This window comes from Lithobates pipiens, unplaced genomic scaffold (assembly GCF_037356315.1).
Source record: "Lithobates pipiens isolate NorthernLeopardFrog02 unplaced genomic scaffold, aLitPip1_a1.2 Scaffold_8, whole genome shotgun sequence".
NCBI classification, from domain to species: Eukaryota; Metazoa; Chordata; class Amphibia; order Anura; family Ranidae; genus Lithobates; species Lithobates pipiens.
This window is the reverse complement of record NW_027507903.1, coordinates 228028678-228053609: the sequence shown is the minus strand read 5'-3', so window position 1 is coordinate 228053609 and position 24932 is coordinate 228028678. Positions and strand designations below refer to the sequence as shown.

The 24932-nt window shown below is 41.7% G+C and overlaps 1 protein-coding gene across 8 annotated transcripts in view; it reads right to left on the bottom strand.

Moving 5' to 3' along the window:
- Positions 1-16810, bottom strand: part of LOC143963677 (CD276 antigen homolog) — a 132619-nt gene extending 115809 nt beyond the window's left edge. For 4 of the 8 annotated variants that reach the window (XM_077473387.1, XM_077473388.1, XM_077473389.1 and 1 more), the window contains exons 1-3: positions 16711-16810; positions 16208-16323; positions 16020-16091 (exon numbers count right to left, since the gene is read on the bottom strand). The gene's annotated coding sequence lies outside the window, so the exon portion shown is untranslated. Of the gene's footprint in view, positions 1-13372; positions 13509-16019; positions 16092-16207; positions 16324-16710 lie in introns of all 8 variants that reach the window. The other 4 variants (XM_077473392.1, XM_077473391.1, XM_077473390.1 and 1 more) reach the window with 3 other exon arrangements.
- Between the last annotated feature and the right edge of the window lie 8122 nt (positions 16811-24932).

The following is a 24932-nucleotide window of genomic DNA, read 5'->3' as shown; positions in this document are numbered from 1 at the left end:
AACCTCACCCCGTTCGAGAGTCTCTGCTCCCAAACCACGCCACAACAACATTAATCTCGAACACCTATTCACTGCTTTTCTCCTCTATATCGCCTAAAGAGGGGACAGCGTGCAGGGCTTGGGAGAGAGACTTGCAGATGGAATTAACAGAGGAGAACTGGGAGAGAATATTCATAATTGCACACAAAGCGTCCCTCAATGTTACGACACAGGAAAATAACTATAAAACAATATCAAGGTGGTACCGAACACCTGCATTGATAAACAAATACAACAAAGAGATAACGGACAAGTGCTGGAGATGCAACACTGAAATAGGCACATTCGTTCATGTTTGGTGGTCCTGCCCCAGATTGCAGACTTTTTGGTCACAAGTACACAACATCATATCCCAAGTCACGGTTGCCCAGCCTGATTTTTTGCCTGCGAGATTCCTTCTTCACCACTCTGACACACCTGTCCAAGTCTATAGAAAATCACTCTGTATGCACATGCTTAATGCAGCTAAATTATGCATACCAGCGCATTGGGGTTCTCCAGATACCCCTTCTCTATCAGAGTGGATAAAACGCATTGAGAAGATAGCAGAAATGGAAGAATTAATCCACATTACAAAAGATTCCCCACGCAAGTTTGCCCAAACATGGGAGAATTGGAACAACTTTCGAGCCTCAGAAAGATACAAGTCGATCATGAGGTCCGTAAATTAATTAATGGAGAAAACACTATGCAAACGAAATACACATTGACATCCACACACGATATTCTGGCAAACATATCAACAGCGTTTTTCAACACACTTATAGCAGAAGTAGGAATGCAACTTAACCTCCACACTGATCGAAATAAAGAGACCCAGGCCTTCTAGGCCCAAGCACCACGATCGGCGGAGACCGGAGAGATATACAGACTCTCTATACCCTTCCCTTCTTCTTCTTTCTTCTTTCATCACAACCCCCCCCCCCCCACCCCCTCCTTTTTTCCCTCTTTTCACCTAAACATGCAACATCCTATTAGGACACAGGCGCTCAGTTCGACTACCCAATATTTTATCATAAATAGGATGGTATAATACCTCGCGCACAAATAAGTTTACACAAGACGACTGACATGCTTACGAACAAAACTTTAACGTGCCCCCTAGACATAACAGAAGCGATTCTCATCTTGGTCTTCTCCCGAGAGACGTGTTTAGGACACTTATACCACCCAAATGGATAGAATGGTAAATTTAGTAAACTATGTTACAACGGGTGGCTCATCCTTACCAGTTTATTGGACAGTCTTGTAACAGGAATCAATTTACCAACACCTGATGAAGTAGGTTGTCTATCGAGAACGCTTTATATCATCATAAATTCTGTATAGTACTGTACTGTTTATATCCACATGATCCGTATAATGTTGCTGTATTTCTATTGTATTTCTAATAAAAATGTTATATGGAAAAAAAAAAAAGAAGAGATACCAGTTATTTAAGTCCCCAACGTCCCTCCCAACCTGGCCTGTGCATCGGAGATTGCTTCAGAAGTTATCACACAGCCATAAGATATTAGTTCCACTTATTTTTAACAGACTGCCATTTCCCCGTTTCAAATACCTGTGCAGATCATTTGCCTGCTACCATGTTTCCATCTTCCTTGTTAACTAACCTTGGCCTATTCACGGACAATGCCTTTGCCTGCCATTCTAAACCACGTTTCTGACACATGACACGTTTCTGACCTCGGCCTGTTAATTGATCATGTTTTTGGCCTGCCTCTTGGACTGATCTTTTGCCCTTCTACTTTAGTGCACATGGGTCTCACATATGTCAGGGGCTTCAGAATAGCATTCTGAGTAGAGAAAAACAGTTTTTGGTTTTCTGTGTTGCCAGAACAGGGTCTGGAGTCCAGAGACTTCAAATAGAATTGAGTGGGAGAAACCTCTATCCTTGTCCCCCTAGCCCTAAGCTTGATGGTCCTTCCTGCTGCCTGAACCAATACTTTGTGCTGACCATATCGCTGCCTGTAATGACCCAGGACTTCATGGACCTTGCTTCTTCCTGCTGCCTGAACCAATACTTTGGCTGTGTTGACCATATTTCACCTACTGCTGACCACATTCTGACCACATCTCTGCCTGCTACATGGACCAATGCTTTTGCTGTGCTGACAGTATAGCTGCCTGTACTATGGACAGTATTCTTGCCTGCTGCCTGGGCGATTGCTTTTGCTGTCATTGACCACATCTCTGCCTGCTGCCTGGACCGATGCTCTCTTCTGTGGACCACTGCACTACTAAAACCACAGGTAATCTTTTGTTAATTGGTATGTACATGCTATGTATGTGATCAGTAGTCAGAAAATTATATGTGTAATTTATGCTACTATGCTAACGCCTGGAGGTGCTACTTCAATGTTCGGCCTCTGTATGTGGCCAGGTTGTGGAAAAGTCTCACACATTTGGTATCATCATACTCAGCAGGAGTAGCAAAATGTATTTTGGGGTGTAATTTGTTCTATATACATGTGTAGGAAATATCTTATAAATTGTCAACTTTGTGTAAAAAAAAAGTGTTTTCATTTTTTTCACGTTTTCCAAAAACTTCTGGAAAAAAATGACATGTTCAAAAGACCCATTATGCCTTATGCCGCGTACACACGAGCGGACTGTATGGCGTACTTAGTCCGTCAAAACACATTTCAGCGGACAATCCGCTCGTGTGTGGGCTTCAGCGGACTTTTTCAGCGTGCAGTCCGGCGTACTAAGTATTTCGTTTTTTTCGAAATTCTGTCCGTCGTACTTTGGTTTCAGCGGACAGTACGGTCGTCAGTATGCTAGTTCGACGGACTAAGAATGGCGCATGCCCAGAAAGGATTTACATGGCGGAAGGGTGCTTTGCTGTGTCTTGGACTTCCTATTTCTAGTCCCGTCGTACGTGCTGTACACGTCATCGCGCAAGCTTTCGACGGACTGTTTGTGCATCCGTGTGTGGTCAAGTCCATTCAGTGGAAAGTACGACGGACTGTCCGTCGGATTGTATGATGAACTTAGTATGCCATACAGTCCGCTCGTGTGTACGCGGCATAATAGATTATGCGTTGGGGTGTTTGCTTTCCAAAATTGGGTCATTTTGTGGGTGTTTCCATTGTCCTGGTGTTCCAGGGCCCTCAAAAGTGTAATAGGTGGTTGAGAAATGAGATGTAATTTATGCTCCTAGAACGCCTGGAGGTGCTGCTTGGATGTTGGGCTTCTATATGTGGCCAGGTTGTGTAAAAGTCTCACAAATGTGGTATCGCTATACTCAGTAGAAGTAGCAAAATGTATTTTGGGGTGTAATTGCAAGTATGCATATGCTGTGTGTGAGAAATAAGTTGTTAATACGACAATTGTGTGTAAAAAAATTTAAAAAATTAAAAATTCTTAATTTTCCCAAGATTCCTGGGAAAAAATTACAACTTCAAAAAACTCATCATGCCTCTTACTAAATACCTTGGGCTAACTACTTTCCAAAAAGGGGTCACTTGGGGGGTATTTGTACTGTCCTGGCTTGCTAGTGTCTCAAGAAATGAGATAGGACATTAGTAAATCAGGTGTGTTCGATTTTCATGGCACCAAAGCTTGTAGACTTTATAACCTTTACACAGACTAAATAATATAAACTTATTTGGACTATTTTTACCAATGATATGTAGCAGTATAAATTATGGCCCAAATTTATGAAAAAAAATTACCATATTTATCGGCATATAACACGCACCCCAAGTTTAGGAGGGAATTTTAAGGAAAAAAACTTTTAGGAGGGAAATTTAAGGAAAAAAAACTTACATTTAAATGCCCATCAATGCAGCCTTATCAGTGTCATTGGAAGCCTTGTCATGCAGCCTGTCCATCATTGCAGCCTTGTCATTGCAGCCTTGTCCATCATTGCAGCCTTGTCATTGCAGCCTGTCCGTCATGCAGTTTGTCCGTCATTGCAGCCTTGTGTATCATTGTCCCCTCAGCTTTTGTTTTTAAAAATGGCGCCTGGAAGTTCTTGGTGGCTTTCGGCCGCCTTGGCCATACTCGGAGGCTTTCGGCTGCCTCGGCCGTACTCGGAGGTTTTCGGCCGTTCTCGCTGCTTCTCGGTGGTTTTCGCCCACTTCGGCCATACTCGAAGGCTTTCGGCCGCCTCGGCCATACTCAGAGGCTTTCGGCCGCTCTCGGCGGCTCTCTGCGGTTTTCGGCCGCCTCGGCCGTACTCGGAGGCTTTCGGCTGCCTCGGCCGTACTCGGAGGCTTTCGGCCGCTCTCGAAAACCGCCGAGAAGGGCCAAAGGTGGCCGAAAGCCGCGAGAAGGGCCGAAGGTGGCTGAAAGCCGCCCAGAGCCCAAAAAGCGCAAAGTAAATCGCTGCGGATCAGCATATAACACGCACCCGCGATTTTCCCCTGATTTTAAGGGGAAAAAAGTGCGTGTTATACGCCGATAAATATGGTACTTATTTGCAAATATTTTTTTTCTGTCTTATTTTCGCTTATATCACAAAAAAGTAAAAAACCCAGCGGTGATTAGATACCACCAAAAGAAAGCTCTATGTGTGAAAACAGTGTAGAATGACTGAGTAATTGTCATTCAAAGTGTGAGAGCACTGAAAGCTTAAAATTGGTCTGGGCAGGAAGGTGTATAATTGCCCTGTATTGAAGTGGTTACTATCACTTTAAAGCGGAGTTTCAGTCATATTTTTGTTTATTAAAGGTCAGCAGTAACAAAAACTGTAGCTGCTGACTTTCAAAAAACAGCTATTCCCCTGTCCCGCGATCCAGCGGTGCACTTACCCACACTGTGTTCTCACATGGCGGTGCCAGCTTCTCTACTATGGGCACCCGGCTGTGACAGCTTCATAGCCAGGTGCCCACTGCGCACATGTGAATGACGCTGCGCTCTGTGACAGATCCCGAAGTCTTCTATGACCTGTCATGTGTCCCAGAAGACCCGAGGAGGGAGAACTTCCACTTCTGATTGCCCAAGGTGACCGAAACAAAAGTGGGAGCAGGAACCTGTCAAAATCGAGTACCTGCCCCCCCCCCCCCCCCCCAAAGCTCAGTTTCACAAATAGGAGTCGGGGAGAAAGTTTTAAAACGGAAGTTCCACTTTTGGGTGGAACTCCACTTTAAGTATGCTTACTTAAAATAGGACTAAAGTCACACTTTCAAAAACTGGGAGTAGGTAAGTTTATTTTATTGCAGAAGAGACATGCAATGTCTCTTCTGCAATAAAAGAAACCTCATTTCTGTCTTGTAGTCTTCTTTGGAATGTATACTGAGCTGTGCAAGTCATCCTGTACCAGCCAATGAAGTCAGGCACAGTCAGCAGTCAGAAGAAGCCGTTAGAAGATTGCTAGTGTTGCGGAAGGAGAGGTAAGTATCGCAAAATTTAGCTTTGCTTTAAATAGATTTTTGTTTTAACCAGAGCTTAGTGTCACTTTTAGGCCTCTGGATGTTTTTACAGCTGCTTTCTCTCTAAACACCCCTGCTTCTTAGCCTATGTGTTCTTGCACTGGTAGGCTTTTAGCAGCTTTTAATGGCAGGAGAGATTAGAGGCAGGAGAAAAAACCTCTGCCGGTGTGTCTGGGAGCAGCAGAGTTTGGGCAGAAAAACGTCTGATGTTAGGCGCGTTTCGTGCTTGAGCATTAATTAATTTTAATGGCCAGAATAAATTATTTATTCTGGCCAATGAAATTAAATAACCACTTCAGCCCCAGAAGGATTCACTCACTTCCTGGCCAGCTCATTTTTTGCGATACAGCACTGCGTTACTTTAACTGACAATTGTGTGGTCGTGCGATGCTGTACCCAAACAAAATTGAAGTCCTTTTTTTCCCCCCACAAATAGAGCTTTCTTTTGGCGGTTTTTGATCACTTCTGCGATTTTTATTTTTTGCCCTATATACAGAAAAATTACTGACAATTTTGAAAAAAATATTTTTTACTTTCTTCCATAATACATATCCAAAAAATATATATAAAAAAAACTAATGTATTCATCAGTTTAGGCCAATATGTATTCTGCTACATCTTTTTGGTAAAAACAAAATTGCAATAAGCGTATGTTGATTGGTTTTCCCAAAAGTTATAGCCTCTACAAAACAGGGGAAAAATTTAAGCACTTTTTTTATTTGTTATTGTTTTTACTAGTAATGGCGCCGACCTGCGATTTTTAGCGTGATTGTGACATTGTGGCAGAAAAATCTGCCCCTAAGTGACACTTTTTGGTGACCAGTGACACCAATGTTGAAACACAAACTGTGTGATTTATTGTCCTTCCATCTGTGTTACACTATTTGGTGTGATATTGTTCTGTGTCTTTAAGCCATCTGCCTCTGTCTAAACTGAACCCCCTCTCCCTCTGTACATCCCTATATCCCCTCACCTTTTTCTCTATGGCTCATTGCTCGGTATTCCACCATGCTGTAATCATCTTTCCATGTGGCTAACAACATCAATGTATTTCTACCTATGAATATACTTTGTTAAATGGGATTTTCTAAAGGCTTCACCAGACTTCTCCTCAACAGTGAGTTTATTCTTTGAGTTAAGCTGTCTGAATTGATGCAAGGGATAAAAAAGGTCATCAGGTCCTATAAGCCCTATATGAAGCTGGAGATAAGGTTTTTTCGCCTTGTAGTTGAGTGAGAACAGTAGAAAAACTGAGTTTCACAGCCTAGTTATAGATTTCTGCATGACAGTACTGATACAGACAAGATTTACTGCCCTCATTGCAAGGAAGAACAAGAGAGCAGCACATGTAATCCTCATAATCTGAGTCCAGGCTGCATGCTGTCATATTACAGCACACACAGCTACAGCTATCCTGGTTATCACTCAGCCATTATCTGCAATGAGTTACCACGGCTCTGAATGTGAACACACTGCAGCCCCAGCACAAGACTCTGAGCCAGCTGAGTTACCCAAACGATCAGTCAAACCAACTTGGAAAGTAAAGGAGAAGTATGAAGCTTTAAGAACTGAATTGACAACTAGCTTGAAGTTATTATGGGAAAATGTTATTACTCAATCTGTCTGTTATTACTCAAATTGCTCAACTGTCTGTTGAACGTGAACTACCGCCACTAGAGGGCACCATTAAAAAACTTTCTGCCTCATATGAGCTCAATCAGTTTACCTGCACAAAGTATATTAATGTCTTACAAAGTATGAAAACAGAAAGTCCCTAGAGAAATTAAAGAGCTTGCATGTTCTTAATCAAGAAAGAGACAGTTTTATCTTGCAAATCAAATTAAAGGCAGAAGCAAAGATAGAGCTGCTACAGGACACTACATCTCACAGATCTGTTTCCACCAGACATTCTAAGAAGCCCTCTAAATCCCATAGTTCAAGATACTCAACACTCAGTGAGCAACTTCTTAATTCCTGCACTGAAGCAGAGGCCAGCAGGGGGCAGGTTGCATATGCAGGAAAGAGAGCAGAGTTTGAAACTCTGACATTACGTCAAAGAGCAAATATGGAAGCTCAGACAGCACGTCACAAAGCAGAATGCAGCAAAAGAAATCTTAAACAAACAGTGTAAACATAATTCAGCTATGGCAAAGCTAAGGGTCCTAGAACAAGCTATCCATGCAGACGAAGGTGCAAGTGAGAAAGACAGCATCAACCTAAACATAGCAGATATGGAAGATCCCCTCAAACGCACTAAAGACTATGTCCTAAGCTACTGCAGTGTACGCTCTATCGTCTCCAATGCTCTTGACAACATATAGACTTCTTCACAGCATCAGGTCTAAGAGATGTTCCCGCAACTTCCTGCATGCTAAATCACTCCTGTGCCTTTCCTGCCTGCCTACATCACCTTCCTTCCTCCACAGAGCATCAGATACAGCTGCAACAAAGTCATCAATCTCATGTCATCAGTAAGTACAGCCTCAATTCAACATACCATTGGAACAACTGACTTCCAGCAAGCAACTCACCTGAATGCATCTGCTGTGCCATATTTCCCTGTGTCTTTCAACAACAATGTCAAAGATAGCGCAATCAGCACTATTCAGCCAACAACAACTTGTATAAAGGCAGAGACAACTGAGACTGCAGAGTTTGTGAGGTAAATACTTCACAGAGAGCTCACAACAAAGACTGATGACTAACCTGAGAAATACAGTTGTTGCAAATGTGCCTTCAGAACTGTAATCAGTTATCTTGGCATTACAGCTGCTGAAGGATTGGCTCTGCTGATCAAATGGCTTAGTCCTCTATCTGCTGCATGTTTTAAGCCATTAAGATCAGGTTTCATGGACAATCCTACAGCAGGCTTCACAGCTGCATGGGATCGACCAGGGCAAAGTTATGGCAGTCCAGAAGCTAAAGAAAATGATCTGTTCATGCGTCTGGAAACTTTCCCAAAGATATCTGGTAACAATAACAAGGAGTTCCAGAGACTGAGTGACCTTCTCCTTGAGCTACAGCTAGCCAAGGCAGACCCTAAACTACTCAGGCTCAGTTACCTGGACACTGCCAGAGGGGTAAACCCAATCATCTCCAAACTCCTGTATGGATTGCAAGAAAAATGGTCTGCACTAGGATCATCATACAAAAAAATAGAACAAGGTTTCCTTCCCTCCATTCTCTTTGTTCTGCAAATTCATCAGGAACATTGCAGAGACCAAGAATAATCCAAGTTTTTCCTACAATGAGTGCAGTCTCTTCTCACCTTTTCTAAAAGTACCAGTCTTCGGGGCAACTATAGAAACCGTTGAGGCCCAGTATTTGTGAAAAAGACTGACATCCTTCCCACTCCTACCAAATTTGTGGCCACCAAGGAGTAGCAAGATTGAAAACCCTAACTGAGAGTGTGCCATTCACAAGAAGCCACATCCCCTCAAAAAATGTATCAGCTTTAGAGAAAAGCCTCTTGATGAGCGTAAGGAGCTTTTAAAGACATTTGAGGTATGTGTCAGGTGTTGTGCTTCTACAGAACATTTTGCTAAGGACTGTAATATGTACATCAAGTGCATGGAGTGTGGCTCTAAAGAACATGTGCAAGTCCTCCATCCACTTGAGCCCAGCTCTGCACAACCTGCTAACTCTCCTCCCAGGACAGCGCATGGCGGGAAGAATACAGACCAAGTGCCTAATTCTACTATAATTTCTTCATCCTGCACTGAAGTTTGTGGAGAAGACCGCTGTAATAGGTCCTGTGCTAAAATATGGTTGGTGAACATATACAAGGATCAACCAGAAAAGACTCTAGTCATATGCTATGTTAGATGATCAGATAGATCACTTGCAAAATAACAACTGTTTGATCTATTTGAAATAAAAGGGGAAGCTCATCCTTACACCTTGGGTACCTGTAGTGGAACTATAGAGGTTTCGGGAAGAAGGGCTCATGGACTCTTCTCTCAAAGGTAACTTGCAATTACCCCTACCTACACTTGTTTAGTGCAATCAGATACCTGATAACAGGGAAGAAATCCCTACTCCAGCTACTGCCTTCCATCACCCTCACCTGTAGGTAATAGCAAATGATTTACCGCCGCTTGACTAAGATGCTCAAATCCTTCTTCTCTTAGGAAGAGACATTCTAATGCCGTGTATACATGGTCAGACTTTCCGGCAGAAAAAGTCTGATGGAATCTTTTCATCGGATATTCCGATCGTGTGTATGCCTCATCAGACTTTTTTTTTTCAGAAAATTCTGACAGACCTAGGAATAGAACATGTTTTAAATCTTTCCGACGGAATCACATCCTATCGGGAAAACTGTTCCTCTGTATGCTGTACCGACGGACCAAAAATGACGCAAGGGCAGCTATTGGCTATTCAACTTTCTTTTTCTAGTCCCGTCGTACGTGTAGTACGTCACCGCGTTCTAGATGATCGGACTTTGGTGTGATCGTGTGTAGGCAAGACCATTTCAGCAGAACTCTGTCGGAACTCCATCGGAAAAAACCATAAGAGTTTATTCTGATGGTAAAAATTGTTGTGGGTACACGGCATAAGAGTTCACAAGGTACACAGACAAATCAGTGGACCCCCAGATGCCCCATTTTCCCAGCGCATGGATCTAGGTTGAGTCATCCTAGGCAACATCTGTATAGACAAAATGAAGAGACCTACTAACATTTCGTCACTCAAGACAAACGTTCTGCCAAATGGCCGAAACACTTACTTTGAGACATGCCCACAACACTAATAGGTGAAAGAGAAGATAGCCAGCCATGAATGGCAACATGGTATTCAGGATAACAGAAGCCCTTTCTCCTGCCATGATGACGACCTTGGCTCTACAGTCTTTAATACAACCAGTAAAGATGATATACTGGCTCCTTCAATGGAAGACAAAGAATTTATCAAGGTAATGGACAATGAGTTCTTTCAAGACGATTAAAATAATTGGGTAGCATCCCTACCTTTTCATCTCTGAAGAGAAGGATTGCCCAACAACTTGCAGCAGATCATCAGTAGATTCTCCTCCTTAAAGCACAACTTAACCACTTAAGGACCAGGCCTCTTTTTCAGACTTGGTGTTTACATGTTTAAAACAGTTTTTTTTTGCTAGAAAATTACTTAGAACCCCCAAATATTATATATTGTTTTTTTTCTAACACCCTAGAGAATAAAATGGCAGTCATTGCAATACTTTTTTTCACACCGTATTTGCAAAGCGGTCTTACAAGCGCACTTTTTTTGGAAAAAATTCACTTTTTTGAATAAAAAAATAATACAACAGTAAAGTTAGCCCATTTTTTTTTTTATATTGTGAAAGATAATGTTACGCCGAGTAAAATGATACTCAACATGTCACGCTTCAAAATCATGGAATGGCGTCAAACTTTTACCCTCAAAAAGCTCCATAAGCAACATTTAAAAAATTCTATAGGTTGCATGTTTTGTGTTACAGTGGAGGTCTATGGCTAGAATTATTGTTCCGGTAAGCGGCGGAGGGCACGGGAGAGTGGTGGGAGGGGGGTGGCACCTCTCCCGCTGCCGATAATGGTGATATTGCGGAGACCACCATTATCGTAAACAGGAGCGCTTCCTGAAAAGAGGGATATCTCGGTTGTGGCAGCAGCTGCTGCCATTACCGAGATATCCCTCTTCAAAGTACCGACGTATATGTACAGGAGGCGGTCCTTAAGTAGTTAGGCAGGAAAACAGAGATGCAAAGGCACTTTGTGGACTTTATGCAAAATATATTTCACAGAGATCATGCAGAGCCTGCACCCCCACTAAAGGAGGGAGAAGAATGCTAGTACCTTCCATCCTTTAGCGTGTATCACCCACGCAAACCAGACCAAATGAGATTTGTGTTTGCTTAGCATGAAGGTGTTACTCCTAACAACATGCGCCTCACAGGGCCCAACTTGAACAACAGTCTAATAGGAGTCTTAATTCGCTTTAGACAAGAGCCCATAGCAGTAATGGCCGACATTCAACAAATGTTTCACTGCTTCATTGTCAGAGAAGACAGCAGAAACTACCCCAGGTTTCTATGGCACAAAGACAATGACATCAACAAGGAAGAGATAGATTATCGAATATATGTGAAAACAAGTTGCGCTACTAATGGGTCTAAAAAACTGTAAAAATCAGCAGCTAGCATTAACAATATAGTGAATTGTGTAACACACGAAAAAGATATAAAATGCAGCGCTTATGAAAAATTCATGATCCCCAGAGTGACCCCAGGGATGAGTGCTAAACTAATGACTACTCATTAGTGAAAACTAGCATCATACAAATACACAATAAATGTATTGATGTACAGTGAAAAAGAAAAATGCTTATATAATATAAACAAATAATGAAAAAATGCCTGTGAGATAAAGATCAATAAATAGTGATAAACAAAAAAAGTGTGACTAAACAATCCTCTATTAAATACTGTATTAGTCCTATTTAAAGAGAACTTGGAGTGATGTCTTTTCAAATGATGGTGAGTATGGGTAAACAGACTTTTCCATGTAGCATTCACAGATATGCATATACAACAACAGAGAGATTGGGTACGCTTACCGCAGAGAGTGGACACACACGCCGTATAGCGGCATTTAGACCATCCAATCCAGCAGGTCTTCAATCAAAAACCTTGATGATGTGATGATATACCTCTATAGCCACATCAGGGATGGTGAGAGGTGAATAATACACAATGGGAACTCCGGCAAGCGAATGTGCTTGGTCCTTAGGTCAATCACCAGCTTGAAAGGATATGTAGTACTCCAAATGACATCCAATCAGCAGATCAAATCATGAGGGAGAAAATATAGAAAAAGGGCCTCCACATGGTGCACTTAAATCCAAGTAAAAAAAATTATTTATAAAAAAATCAAAAATATAAAATGTACAGACAAGCAATCATGATGGGTACATGCAGTGATCACATAAAATACAAGGGAATTGCAAGGCATCAGAAGCACAATAGGCTAGCAACCCAACGATAGTCCTTCTACTGGGCCCTAGGACCTATTGTTCAATACCACGCTAATATACGAATACTTTAATCATTTAAAACAAATCAGCTGTACTGTGTTGACACCAAATAACTTTAATAGCCAATTGTGAGTCAGCAGTGCGCACCAACTCCTCCCCACTGTGTCATGTGCCCAAAGGGGACAGCTGATTGGTGATATAGGACGTCCTCTATCCATGATCACGTGTTCACGCTGCCTCTGCTGACGTCATTGCGCACCAAAAGAAGTCTGTTTACCCATACTCACCATCATTTGAAAAGACATCACTCCAAGTTCTCTTTAAATAGGACTATACAGTATTTAATAGAGGAGTGTTTATTCACACTTTTTTGTTTATAACAGACTATTTATTGATCTTTATCTCACAGGCATTTTTTCATTATTTGTTTATATTATATAAGCATTTTTCTTTTTCACTGTACATCGATACATTTATTGTGTATTTGTATGATGCTGTTTTTCACTAAGGAGTAGTCATCAGTTTAGCACTCATCCCTGGGGGTCACTCTGGGGATCATGAATTCTTCATAAGCACTGTATTTTATATCTTTTATCGAATGAAGGTACATGTCTTCGGTAACAGTCCTTCTCCTGCAGTGGCAACTTATGGGCTAAGGAGAACAGCTCAGGCTGGAGAATAGGAATATTTGTTGAAAGAAACCTCTGTTGGCGACACACTCAAGTCCTTTCCAACCATAAAGAAGCAATTGATCTTCTTACCAGAACCAAGGAGATGCTGTCTGTAGCAAACCTTAGACTGCACAAGATTATATCCAACAAATTCATTTCATTTTCAGGAATATGCCACTAGTCTAAAAAAACTTGATTTAGGTACAGATGTGCCTGTACAACAAAGTATAGGTTTGTTGGAGAACATCAAACAAGACAAATTCACCTTCCAAGTGTCAACTTGTGACAAACCTTCACTAAGAGAGGAGTCCTGTCGTGGTGAACAGCATCTATGATCCACTGTATTTCCTTGCTCCAGTTACCATTCAAGGTAAGATTCTTCTAAGACAGTTATCTACTGAGAACATAGACTGGGATACTCCTTTACCTAGCAAAAAATAACACAAGTAGGAAAGGTGGAGATATTCTTTGAGGTCACTAGAAAAACTTCAAATCACTTTGCTATGTTGTTGCTATGTTCCAACTTCCATTTCAACTGCTGGCTGGAGAGAGATTCATATTTTCTCCAATGCATCAGTTGAAGCTATTGCTGCAGTAGCCTACTTAAAGTGGGATTCCGCTCTTTTTTTTTCTTTTTCTTACCTGTCTCACAGGTGGGCGAGTGCTACCTTCGATTGGCATCCACGTCCGGCGTTTATTTGACCCCCGGCGCGACAAATATTTTCCTCAGGATGACTTATAAAAACCTGCTCTGGCGTTTTCCATTTTAACTGTGGGCGTCTGAAGCCCACAGGCATTTACTTCCTGGTATATGATGACGTCTGGCTCCCAGCATGCTCCGCTCCATCTTGCACATGCTCAGTGAGAGCAGTGTAATGGCAGATACAGCTGCCTGCCCACTTTAAAAATGGCAAATTCGTACACGTCCTCGTCACGTGACCGGCGTCCTAACGAAATCTCGCGAGATTTCGCAATTTCATTGTCCCCCATGGATTCTTGGGAAATAGCTTACAAATTTCCCAGGGACCATTGCGAGGACGATAGCCACGCCTACTCCCACGGGAGGACAACCCGGAAGTCAGCTGAAACATCAGAAATAAAAGGTAAGTAAATAATATTTTTTTTTTCAGGGTTCGTTTAGGTAAGTATGCTATCTGTTGATTTTAATAACATGTACTTTCATTTTTAGGTACCAAACCACTTTAAAGACCTCTGAAATTAATGGAGAATCACACTGTAGTTTTGTCCTAGGCAAGGCAAAACTCACTCCTAAACCTGCATATACCAAACTAAGACTTGAACTCTGTGTAGCTGTGCTAGCAGCAGATATTGCATGCGCAAGAGGTAATTATCCATTACGTGAGACAAGAGGTGTATCAGGAAGCATTTGGGAGAATCAGAAATGGAACCAAATTGTCCAAAAACAGTTAACTCCTCAATCTAAACCCTGTAGTTGACGACAATCAGCTACTTAGAGTTGGTGGCCATATCAGGAAATCTGACCTATGCAGCAAAGAACAAAATCCTATAATCATACCAGATCAACATGTTACTACTCTTCTGGTTCGTCACCACCATGAACGGGTGCAACACCAAAGCCATCAGTTTACAGAAGGTGCCATCAGGTCAGCTGGCTTGTGTATCGTTGGTATGAAAAGGTGCATCTCCTCCCTGCCCTTCAGGTGTGTCATGTGTCACAAGTTAAGAGGAAGACATCAACAGCAACAAATGGCAAGTTTTCCAGGAAGTTTTCCAGCAAGTTTCCCAGCTGATCGCCTAAGTGTAGATCCACCCTTCACCTATGTTGGAGATCTCATCCTTCTAAAGCACAAAGTCCAGAAAGTAAGGTAACCAAGGGAGGATTGACACAAACCTTTACTCAAACAATTACAGAGTTAGTACTCCTTTTGCCAGGTGAGTGACTTATGCAAGGACTAGACATGCTATTGGCACGGAGGGGAGTATATTGCTGCTAACTACAGGAACTAAAGGTTCTAATTGAAACTTTTGCATTCTCTGAAAATTTTGTATATTGGGCTACTACATGTTATGCAATCCTGTTGAACTTATGTTTGTGTTTACTTGTTGCATGTTTCTCATTACAGGTTTAGGGACATTTATAAGTATTGGACTTATTGAATAGATATATAAAATTTAAGGTCATGACATCTAAAGATTTCAGACGGGGAGTTTTGTGTTACACTATGTGATTTATTGTCATTTCATCATTACACTATTTAGTTTATTATTGCTCTTTTTCTTTAAGCCATCTGCCTCTGTCTAAGCTGAACCCTCTCTCCCTCCATATTTGTCCCTCTATATCCCCTCTCCTTTTTTTTTCTCTGGTTCATTGCTCAGTATTCCACCATGCTGTAATCATCTTTCCACGTGGCTAACAATATCAACATTTTTCTACCTATGAAGTCCTTCATTAAACAGAAAATTTGAAAGGCTTCATCGTCTGTCTCCTCAACAGCGAGTTTATTCATTGAGTTAAGCGGTCTGAATTGATGCAAGGGATAAAAAAAGTCATCAGGTCTTATAAGCCCTATATAAAGCTGGAGATTAAGTTAATTAGCTGTTCCAAAGGCAGATCCTCATTCTGCCTTTCTTTCCCACGGGCGAGCTCCCGCTGGTGCGTTCACCTGAAAAAGCCAGTGCGTGAACAGATGTACCAGTATGTCGAATCGCGTAGCCGAGTCAACTTTCTGCATTATAACTGCGGCAGCTGGCTGCCAACTGGTTAATGCCCAAACACTTGACGCGGGTAAATGTGGTTAAACGTTGCTAAACGCGATACACACTTTTACAAGGTGTTGCCAGGTGTTGTTTTTTTTTTTTTTTTTTTTTTGCCAAAACACTGCTACCAGGAGGAAGGCTTCTAGGAGAGTTTAGAAAATGTCCAGTGTGCTTTGAGGCCTTAACCAATGATTCATACCTGAAAGTTGAAGATTCCATCAATAGAAAAGCTATTTTCTCAGTGGTGGCCTGTGTCTTCTTTCATTTCTTTCTGACAAAGAAATGCAAATACATTCACTTATTAATTGGAGTTAGAGATATATTTGTGCAAAAGCTGAAAAACAACATTGGTGTGTCTTGGACTGTATCTCTGTTTCCTGTACTCACAATTTTCCTCTTGTAAATCTTCATCACGTAGTCTTTGTTTGCTCCATACTATGCTTTGTGGAATGTCCCTGTCAGAAGTGTTGTGATTTTTTTTTTGACAGTTGCTCAGCAATATGCTAAAAAAAAAAAAAAAAGAAGAAAACATGCTAAACAAGGAAGTACCCACGAAAAAAAAAAGAATAATAACACAAAAACACGATTTCCAATGCACACCTCACACGTACATATTTACCTCTCCCTAGTTTTATGGTTATGCACTTTAACTTAAGTTTTGCCTTCTTTTTATTTTAACCCTTTTGCTTCATGCACATGGGCAGAAAAAAAAAATCATTTTTAGAGGCATTTAAGCAGCAACATTGCATTTTAAAATGCTGCGTAAAAACTTTGTCTTATGCATTTCATTAGAAGTTGTTTGGACATAAATGCAATCTGTGACAAAATAGAAAAAAATACCAGCAAAACAATTCTTCCACTAACTACAATAGAAGAGTGTTTATACTCACTTGTTCTGCCGTCTGCTGCTTGGAAGTTCATTCTCCTGCAGACCTACAGTAGTTCCAGTTTTAGTTTTACAATACTAGTTGGTCAGATCAGCTGACAGTCTCTTATCATTGTGTACACACCCACATACACCCCTTTCTGTTTGCATAAAGTTGGCTCAGAAGTAGAACATTTTAACTGCTAAGTACAACTGTAATAGAAGCCGCTGTCTTTTACAGCTGCAATTAACTCACATTACTGTACCTATACCATTATTGACAATTTCAGGACACATGGGAGGTTACTAAAGGAAAATCCACTTTTCACTGCAAAGTAAAAATGCACTGAAAAGTGCACTTGGAAGTAAAGTCACTTTAGATCCGAGGGGAGCATGCAAGGAAAAAAAAAACACAGCATTTCAGCTTACACATGATTGGATGATAAAATCAGCAGAGCTTCCACTCATTTCAGATCTAGATTTAGAACGACTGCACTTCCAAGTGCACTTTCAGTGTAAAGTGAATTTGCGTTTTTTAAATAGCCCCCATTGCATCCATGCCTCGAACACACTACACCTATGCATTTTTTATTGCTTTTTGCAGATGCTCACTACAGTCCATTTAACATGGTTGCTTATGGGACACGTTCATGTCTATGCTTTTTTTCAGCTGCTGCGAGTCCCAAGGGCCAGGGACTTTTGTTTTTTTAAACTGTGCAGTTTTGGTTCAATAGACCTCAATAGAGAAGCTGCAGAAAATCATGTGGTGTGTTTTTGCTGTGATTTTGCCACATTTTGTGTTTTTTAATCCACCCAACAACAAATTTCCCCAAAAATGTAAAAAAAAAAGCATAAAAATGCCAAACTCCAAATGCATAAAAAATGCACGAAAAATGCATCAAAAACACATGTGCAAAAATGCAAAATGCACCGCAAAAAGCACTGCAAAAACTGATCAAAAGCAAACTGCATAGGTGTGAACCAAGCCTGAGTAAGGTTATGGTGCACTTGTAGTACTTTTCAATAAAAGTAAATAGAAGCAGTTGCAAAGCATTGTTTTTGCCTCACCATGATTTAAGGAAGTGCTAACACTGCCAAATGTACATCAGCCAGCGGGATTATAAAAAAAAAAAACTGAAGTGATTGCCCCATCCACATATTTGAGGTGGACAGGGAAATCCTACGCTTTTGTATTCTGATAGTGTGACTCCTCTGATGTCAGAATACACTAACCAGCAAAGCAGCCGATTAGCTACATGATTGAATAAGAATTTACAAATGGGACTGTTGAAAACCTCTCATTTGATCAGCGCAATCATCCAACTTTTTCATGAAGTAGATCATTAATTGCTTCACGCCCGCCCTATAGCCGAAAGACAGCTACAGAGCAGACGCTAACTGCCGGGAGGGCGTCCCTGGACGTCCTCCTATTTACTTCCCCTCTGCACGCCGCCGCGGGCGCGCATTGGGGAAGTTCTGTGCTGGCCGTGTCCCTCGGACACAGCCAGTCACAGATCGCTGTAAACGGCCAATCACAGCGGCCGTTTACAGCGCGATCGGCGTGTCCAATGAGAGATGATCTCATATGTAAACATATGAGAACATCTCTCAGCGCCACTCTCCCTCCTCACACAGACACCATGTGAGGAGGGAGAGATGAACGGCTGCAGCGAGGTAAGTTAAAAAAAAGGAAAAAAAAGTGCCATCCCACCCCAGTGCCATCCTCCCCCAGTGCCATCTGCCCCAGTGCCATCCTCGCCCAGTGCCATCCTCGCCCCAGTGCCATCCTCGCCCAGTGCCATCCTCGCCCAGTGCCACCCTCCCCAGTGCCATCCTCCCCAGTGCCACCTGCCCCCAGTGCCATCCTCCCCAGTGCCACCTGCCCCCAGTGCCACCTGTTAGTGCTATCTGTCCCCAGTGCCACCTGTTGTCAGTGCCATTTGTCCCCAGTGCCATCTGTCATCAGTGCCACGTATAAGTTCCATCTGTCATCAGTGCCACATAGTGCCATCTGTCATCAGTGCCACATATTAGTGCCATCTGTCATTAGTGCAACGTATCAGTGCCATTTGTCATCAGTGCCACCTGTCAGTGTCACGTGCCATCTGTTGTCAGTGTCACATGTCACCAATGCCACTTATCAGTGCCATCTGTCATCAGTGTCACGCATCATCGGTGCCACGTATTAGTGCCATCTGTCATCAGTGCCATGTATTAGTGCCATGTATTAGTGCCATCTGTCATCAGTGCCACGTATTAGTGCCATCTGTCATCAGTGCCACGTATTAGTGCCACGTGTCATCAGTACCATGTATAAGTGTCATCTGTCATCAGTGCCACGTGTCATCAGTGCCACATATCAGTGCCATCTGTCATCAGTGTCACGTGTCATTGTCCTGGTGCTCCAGGGCCTTCAAAAGTGTAATAGGTAGTCAACAAGTTAGATGTGTAATTTATGCTTCTAGAACACGTGATGGTGCTCCCTGCATGTTGGGCCTCTCTATGTGGCCAGGCTGTGAAAAAGTCCCACACATGTGGTATTGTAATACTCAGGAGGAGTAGCAGAATTGTTTTGGGGGTGTCATTTGTGGTATACACATGCCATGTGAGAGAAACAACCTATTACAATGACAATTTTCAGAAAAAAAATCTTAATTTTGCAAAGAATTGTGGGAAAAAATGACAACATCAAAAAGCTCACCATGCCTCTTACTAAATACCTTGGAATGTCTACTTTCCAAAAAGGGGTCATTTGGGGGGTTTTTGTACTTCCCTGACTTGTTCGGGTCACAAGAAGTGATCTAGGCCATCAGTACATCAGATGTGATCAATTTTGTATGATTCGCACCACAGCTTGTAGACTCTCTAACTTTCACAAAGACCAAATAATATCCACTAATTTGGGTTATTTTTACCAAAGACATGTAGCAGTATAAATTGTGGCCAAAATTTATGAAGAAAAATTAATAATTTGCATAATTTTGTCACAGAAACAAAGAAATATGCGTTTTTTTCAAAATTTTCGGTCTTTTTTCATTTATAGCGCAAAAAATAAAAACCCCAGAGGTGATCAAATACCACCAAAGGAAAGCTCTATTTGTGGGAAAAAAAGGACAAAAAATTCATTTGGGTACAGTGTTGCATCACTGAGTAATTGTCATTCAAAGTGTGAGAGCACCGAAGGCTAAAAATTGGTCTGGGCAGGAGGGGTGTTTAAGTGCCCAGTAGGCCAGTGGTTAAATCACCTCATCTCGAAAAAGAATAGCCAGGGATGAAGCGAAACTCGACTGGTTCCTAGTGAACTGGCCAAATTTCCATACATGATCCAAAAATCAGAAGTACATTTTTGTTCAACACACGATCTGTCAATTTTCAGATTGTTAGCATTGTGCTTTCAACAGCTGTTTCCGTTTTTTCATCTGACAAAAACTGGATGTGCAGACTATAACATTTTTGTCATACGTGAACTCAACGTCCGATTTTCATTTAATTAGTACGGTTTTTGTCCAAAAAAAATCGTAAAAGCAAGACTACGCATGCTCAGAAACAAAAGAATACATAAAAAACTATTCAACACATTATATCACTTCTGAAGTTCTGCCGTATGAAAATTTTCATATGGTGAGTAACCTCTTCACTTTTGACATGAGACTACCATGCAACAAAAAACTGACAAACTGTCGCCCGAAAATCTGATCCTGTGCACGAGGCTTTAGAAAGCATCCAGAGTCTGAGACCCCATACATACTATTGGATTTTCTTCAGATTTTTTCTTCAGATTTACCAAAACCACATAATATGAGGTCAAACCTTAATGCCCCATACACACAGTCGGACTTTCCAACAACAAAACTGTGGATTTTTGTTCTAGGGTTGTTGGCTCCAACTTGTCTTGCATACACAAGGTCACACAAATGTTGGCCAACAACTACGAACATAGTGATGTACAAGACATACGTGATATCTCCATTATGATGGCTAGTTTTACAAGGCTGAGCGCTTCCTGCTCGTACTTGATTCCGAGCATGCGTGGACTTTTGTGAGACGGACTTGTGTACACACGATCGGAAAGCCGACAACAAAAATTTGTTGGCGGAAAATTTGAGAACCTGCTAGCCAACATTTGTTGGCTGAACGTTTGACAACAAATGTTCGATGGAGCATACACACGGTCGGACTTTCTGCCAACAAGCTCACATCCAACATTTGTTGTCGGAAAAATCGATCGTGTGTACGGGGCATAAGAATTTCAGTTTGGGGGGCGTGGCTGGACCTCACAGGAAGATGGACGCTTAACAGGTTAGCTCCCGCTGTGTTAACTGCCGCTTTGCTGCTGAGAGACTTTTCTTTGCTTACTCGGTCCAGTGGACATGGGGACAGCATCGCGGACATCCTCCACCTCTTGTTCCCGCTCACCAAGAAGTAATCAAAGCGGCACAAACAGCAATTTTCCCGACCCTTTCTGGACACAGGGCTCTAACATGGCAGCTTCCCGACAAATTTCCTCACAGAACTCCCAGTTACCTCAGCAGAGAATACCTGGAATGCAGCCAGATTATCACCCCGCTGACTCAGATATTTCAGTGGCCTCTGCTTCTGCCCTAGCTGCTACACACCCAAGTCTTTTAGACCTCAGAACAGTAGCAGCAGATATAAAGGATACACTGTCAGCTGCCATTGCAAACCTGCGTCTAGACATCTGTGCCATTGCTGACAGGGTTCTTGTGGTAGAAAACACAGCTGCCCAGCATCATACAATTCTGCGCAGAATGTCCCATAAAATAGATGCACACACACTACAGCTTAGAGACATGCAAGACACACAGAAGATTTGGATAATAGAGGGAGAAGACATAATCTGGGTGTCAGAGGTTTACCAGAGGCTGTGGATTCTGATCATTTACTGTCTGCCATTACTACTATATTCAATGACCTGCTAGACAGACCAGTGCACACAAATATAGCAATGGAAAGAATTCACAGGGCCCTCAAACCTAAAGGCAGAGAGAATGATCCCCCCAGGGATGTGGTGTGCTGTTTGGTTGATTATAAACTTAAAGAAGACATTCTTCACAAAGCGAGAAACAGGATTCACATTATGTTTTAGGGAGCGGAGATTCATATATACCAAGACCTTTCTGGCATTACTCTGAAGAACCGAAGAGACCTAAAACCCCTATTAGACACACTGCGTGCCAAAAATATTCCGTACAGGTGGAAATTCCCCTTTGGGCTCTCAGCTACATTTCAAGGTCGCACGGCTCTGCTGAGAGTGCCCGAGGACCTGCCATCCTTTTGCAACACCATGGGCATTCCTCTAGCAGAAGTCCCAAATTGGTACGCTGAATTCCGACAATCTGCGACTAAAAAAGAACAACAACACGAAGAGCCTATGGAGGCACAGGAGACCCGACACCGTCGTCGCAGATCTCCATCAGACGACAGGTCTTCAATGTCCACCAGAAGACAGCACAACGGTACAAGCTCACCTGAATCACCGCGACCTAGAAGGGCCAGAAGGGACCACGGGTCACAGCACAACCGTGTTTACCAACGCTAACAATCAAGCTTGGAGAGTATACTGGTTTAATCCATGGTTGTTTATAATCTCCTAGTTCATTGGGTTTATTGCATAGTACAAGATGCCTTTTCTAGCCTCTTTACACCGACTTTACTCATCTGCTTTGGTTAAACTGATTAGAGATTGTCAACATCATATAAATTCTGGGGTTAAGTTACTGTTATAGATTGGATATGATAAATTCTCTTACACAATTCAAATCTCATGTTCCCACTAGAAGAGTACATAGGAAAGTACTACTGCACAGTTTTTAAACATCCTCATCCTCATTTATAGTGCTTTGATATTACTGCTCAGTCTGTTTCGTTCAATTTCCAGCAGTTGATTAGTCCTATATCACACCCGTAGGACTACGGTTATTAGGATTTGTTTTCGGTTATCCTGCTCTGAGGAGACCAATGAACTAGTATCATCCTCTGTATGATACCTAGAAACAGTCAAGCTAGGCAATGTTTAAATGAGATGTAAGGCACAAAGGTGGTCCAACAAGGCCCAAGGAAAATCGGAAGCACTATTAATTTTATTTATTTTTTGCATTTTTTAAGCCATCATAGGTAAAATTGGCCTTTAATTTTAATTTTAATTTCAATTTTAGTCTTATAGTATACCACTTTAGTGGAATCATCATAATGGTTATGTCTCGTTCTTATGGATGAAATACTAGAAAGCTTTATTGAATTACACTACGGTCAAGACATTAAGTGAGACTCGCATTTTATAATTGTTAGTTTTGCATTATTACTTGTGCTGTTGTCCTAGTTAGTGCTTAGGTATGGCTATTTTACTTCCAGCACTTGATAAGTCCATCCCAGGATTCTACCTTTAACTATCCCCACCTATCCTCACACCCACTGGAATGTGGCAGTGAGAGATTGTTATATTTCTTCCACCGTTGTGGATATACTAAGGAACGTGAATGGGTTTATACATAGGTATAGTACCAATAAAATTAGACACTACACAAGTAGTTGGGAGATACTAGTTTGGTTCAAGAAAGCCCTCCGACTGCACTAGAATTATTTTATTACATTATTTTTATTTTATTTTTAATTATTTTTTTATTTATTTTTTTATTTTCCTGTTCCGTACTTGTCTTCTTAGGTTAAGATAATCTTTAATATTAAGGTTAAAGTACACCAAAGACACCTTATTAATGGTATATTGGTAAGGACATTCTGGGGTGGCAAATATTTCTAATTTTACACTGTCTATTCCATACACCCACTAATATTTCCTGTTAGTTGTTCTATATATAATAGGATTCAGAGCTGGGGTTTCTAGTTCTTTCCAAAGAAGTATAAGCTTATACTGCTATGCTTTATAAATGTATAATTTATTTTTTTATTTTTTATTTTTTTATGTGAGAACACCTCAGTATTTTTATTTGCAGATTCCACAAAACAAGTCTCTACTCGCATACACCATGTCCTGATTTGCGTCACTCATGTAGTTGCTTGGGTCTATTATCATAATTAGATATTTCGTACTTCCACACCCATGCCAAATACATGACTGGTATCAACACAAATTTTCCTTAGTTTCTCATATTTACACCTTTATAGGCATTTGGCATTGATAACAGCGGATTACCATGTCACTCATTCTCCTGTTCTCCGTGAGGTTTTATCCAACCCCCACACAGTAGCTTGGACCAGAGTTGGCCTGTGTTATGTAGGCTTTCTCTGGCCTTGCTCTGTACTTCTCCGATTAATTTTACACAGGTCTTGGGTAGATCCCATAACCTGCTCGGTTATTGCTTCAGACCTTTACCCACATTACACCATCTTAGCCTTATCACATAACCTGGTCTATTCCCCTTCCCCTTTCCCCTATTGCCAAAGTTAATCCAAAAAGAAAGCTACTAATCAAAACATACAGTGTCTCTTGCAGGAAGGCACTGCCCTCCTCCCCAGGTCAAGCTACAGTGGTGTGAAAAAGTGTTTGGCCCCTTCCTCATTTCCTGTTCCTTTGCATGTTTGTCACACTTAAGTGTTTCGGAACATCAAACCAATTTAAACAATAGTCAAGGACAACACAAGTAAACACAAAATGCAATTTGTAAATTAAGGTGTTTATTAAAGGTGAAAAAAAAATCCAAACCATCATTGCCCTGTGTGAAAAAGTGATTGCCCCCCTTGTTAAAACATACTATAACTGTGGTTGTCCACACCTGAGTTCAATTTCTCTAGCCACACCCAGGCCTGATTATTGCCACACCTGTTCACAATCAAGGCATCACTTAGGAGCTTCTTGACACAGTAAGGTCCACCAGAAGATCCTTAAAAGCTACACATCATGCCGAGACCCAAAGAAATTCAGGAACAATTGAGAAAGAAAGTAATTGAGATCTATCAGTCTGGAAAGGGTTATAAAGCCATTTCCAAAGCTTTGGGAATCCAGCGAACCACAGTGAGAGCCATTATCCACAAATAGCGAAGACATGGAACAGTGGTGAACCTTCCCAGGAGTGGACGGCCGCCCAAAATTACCCCAAGAGCGCAGCGACGACTCATCCAAGAGGTCACAAAAGACCCCACAACAACGTCCAAGGAACTGCAGGCCTCACTTGCCTCAGTTAAGGTCAGCGTTCATGCCTCCACCATCAGGAAAAGACTGGGCAAAAATGGCCTGCATGGCAGAGTTCCAAGGAGAAAACCACTGCTGAG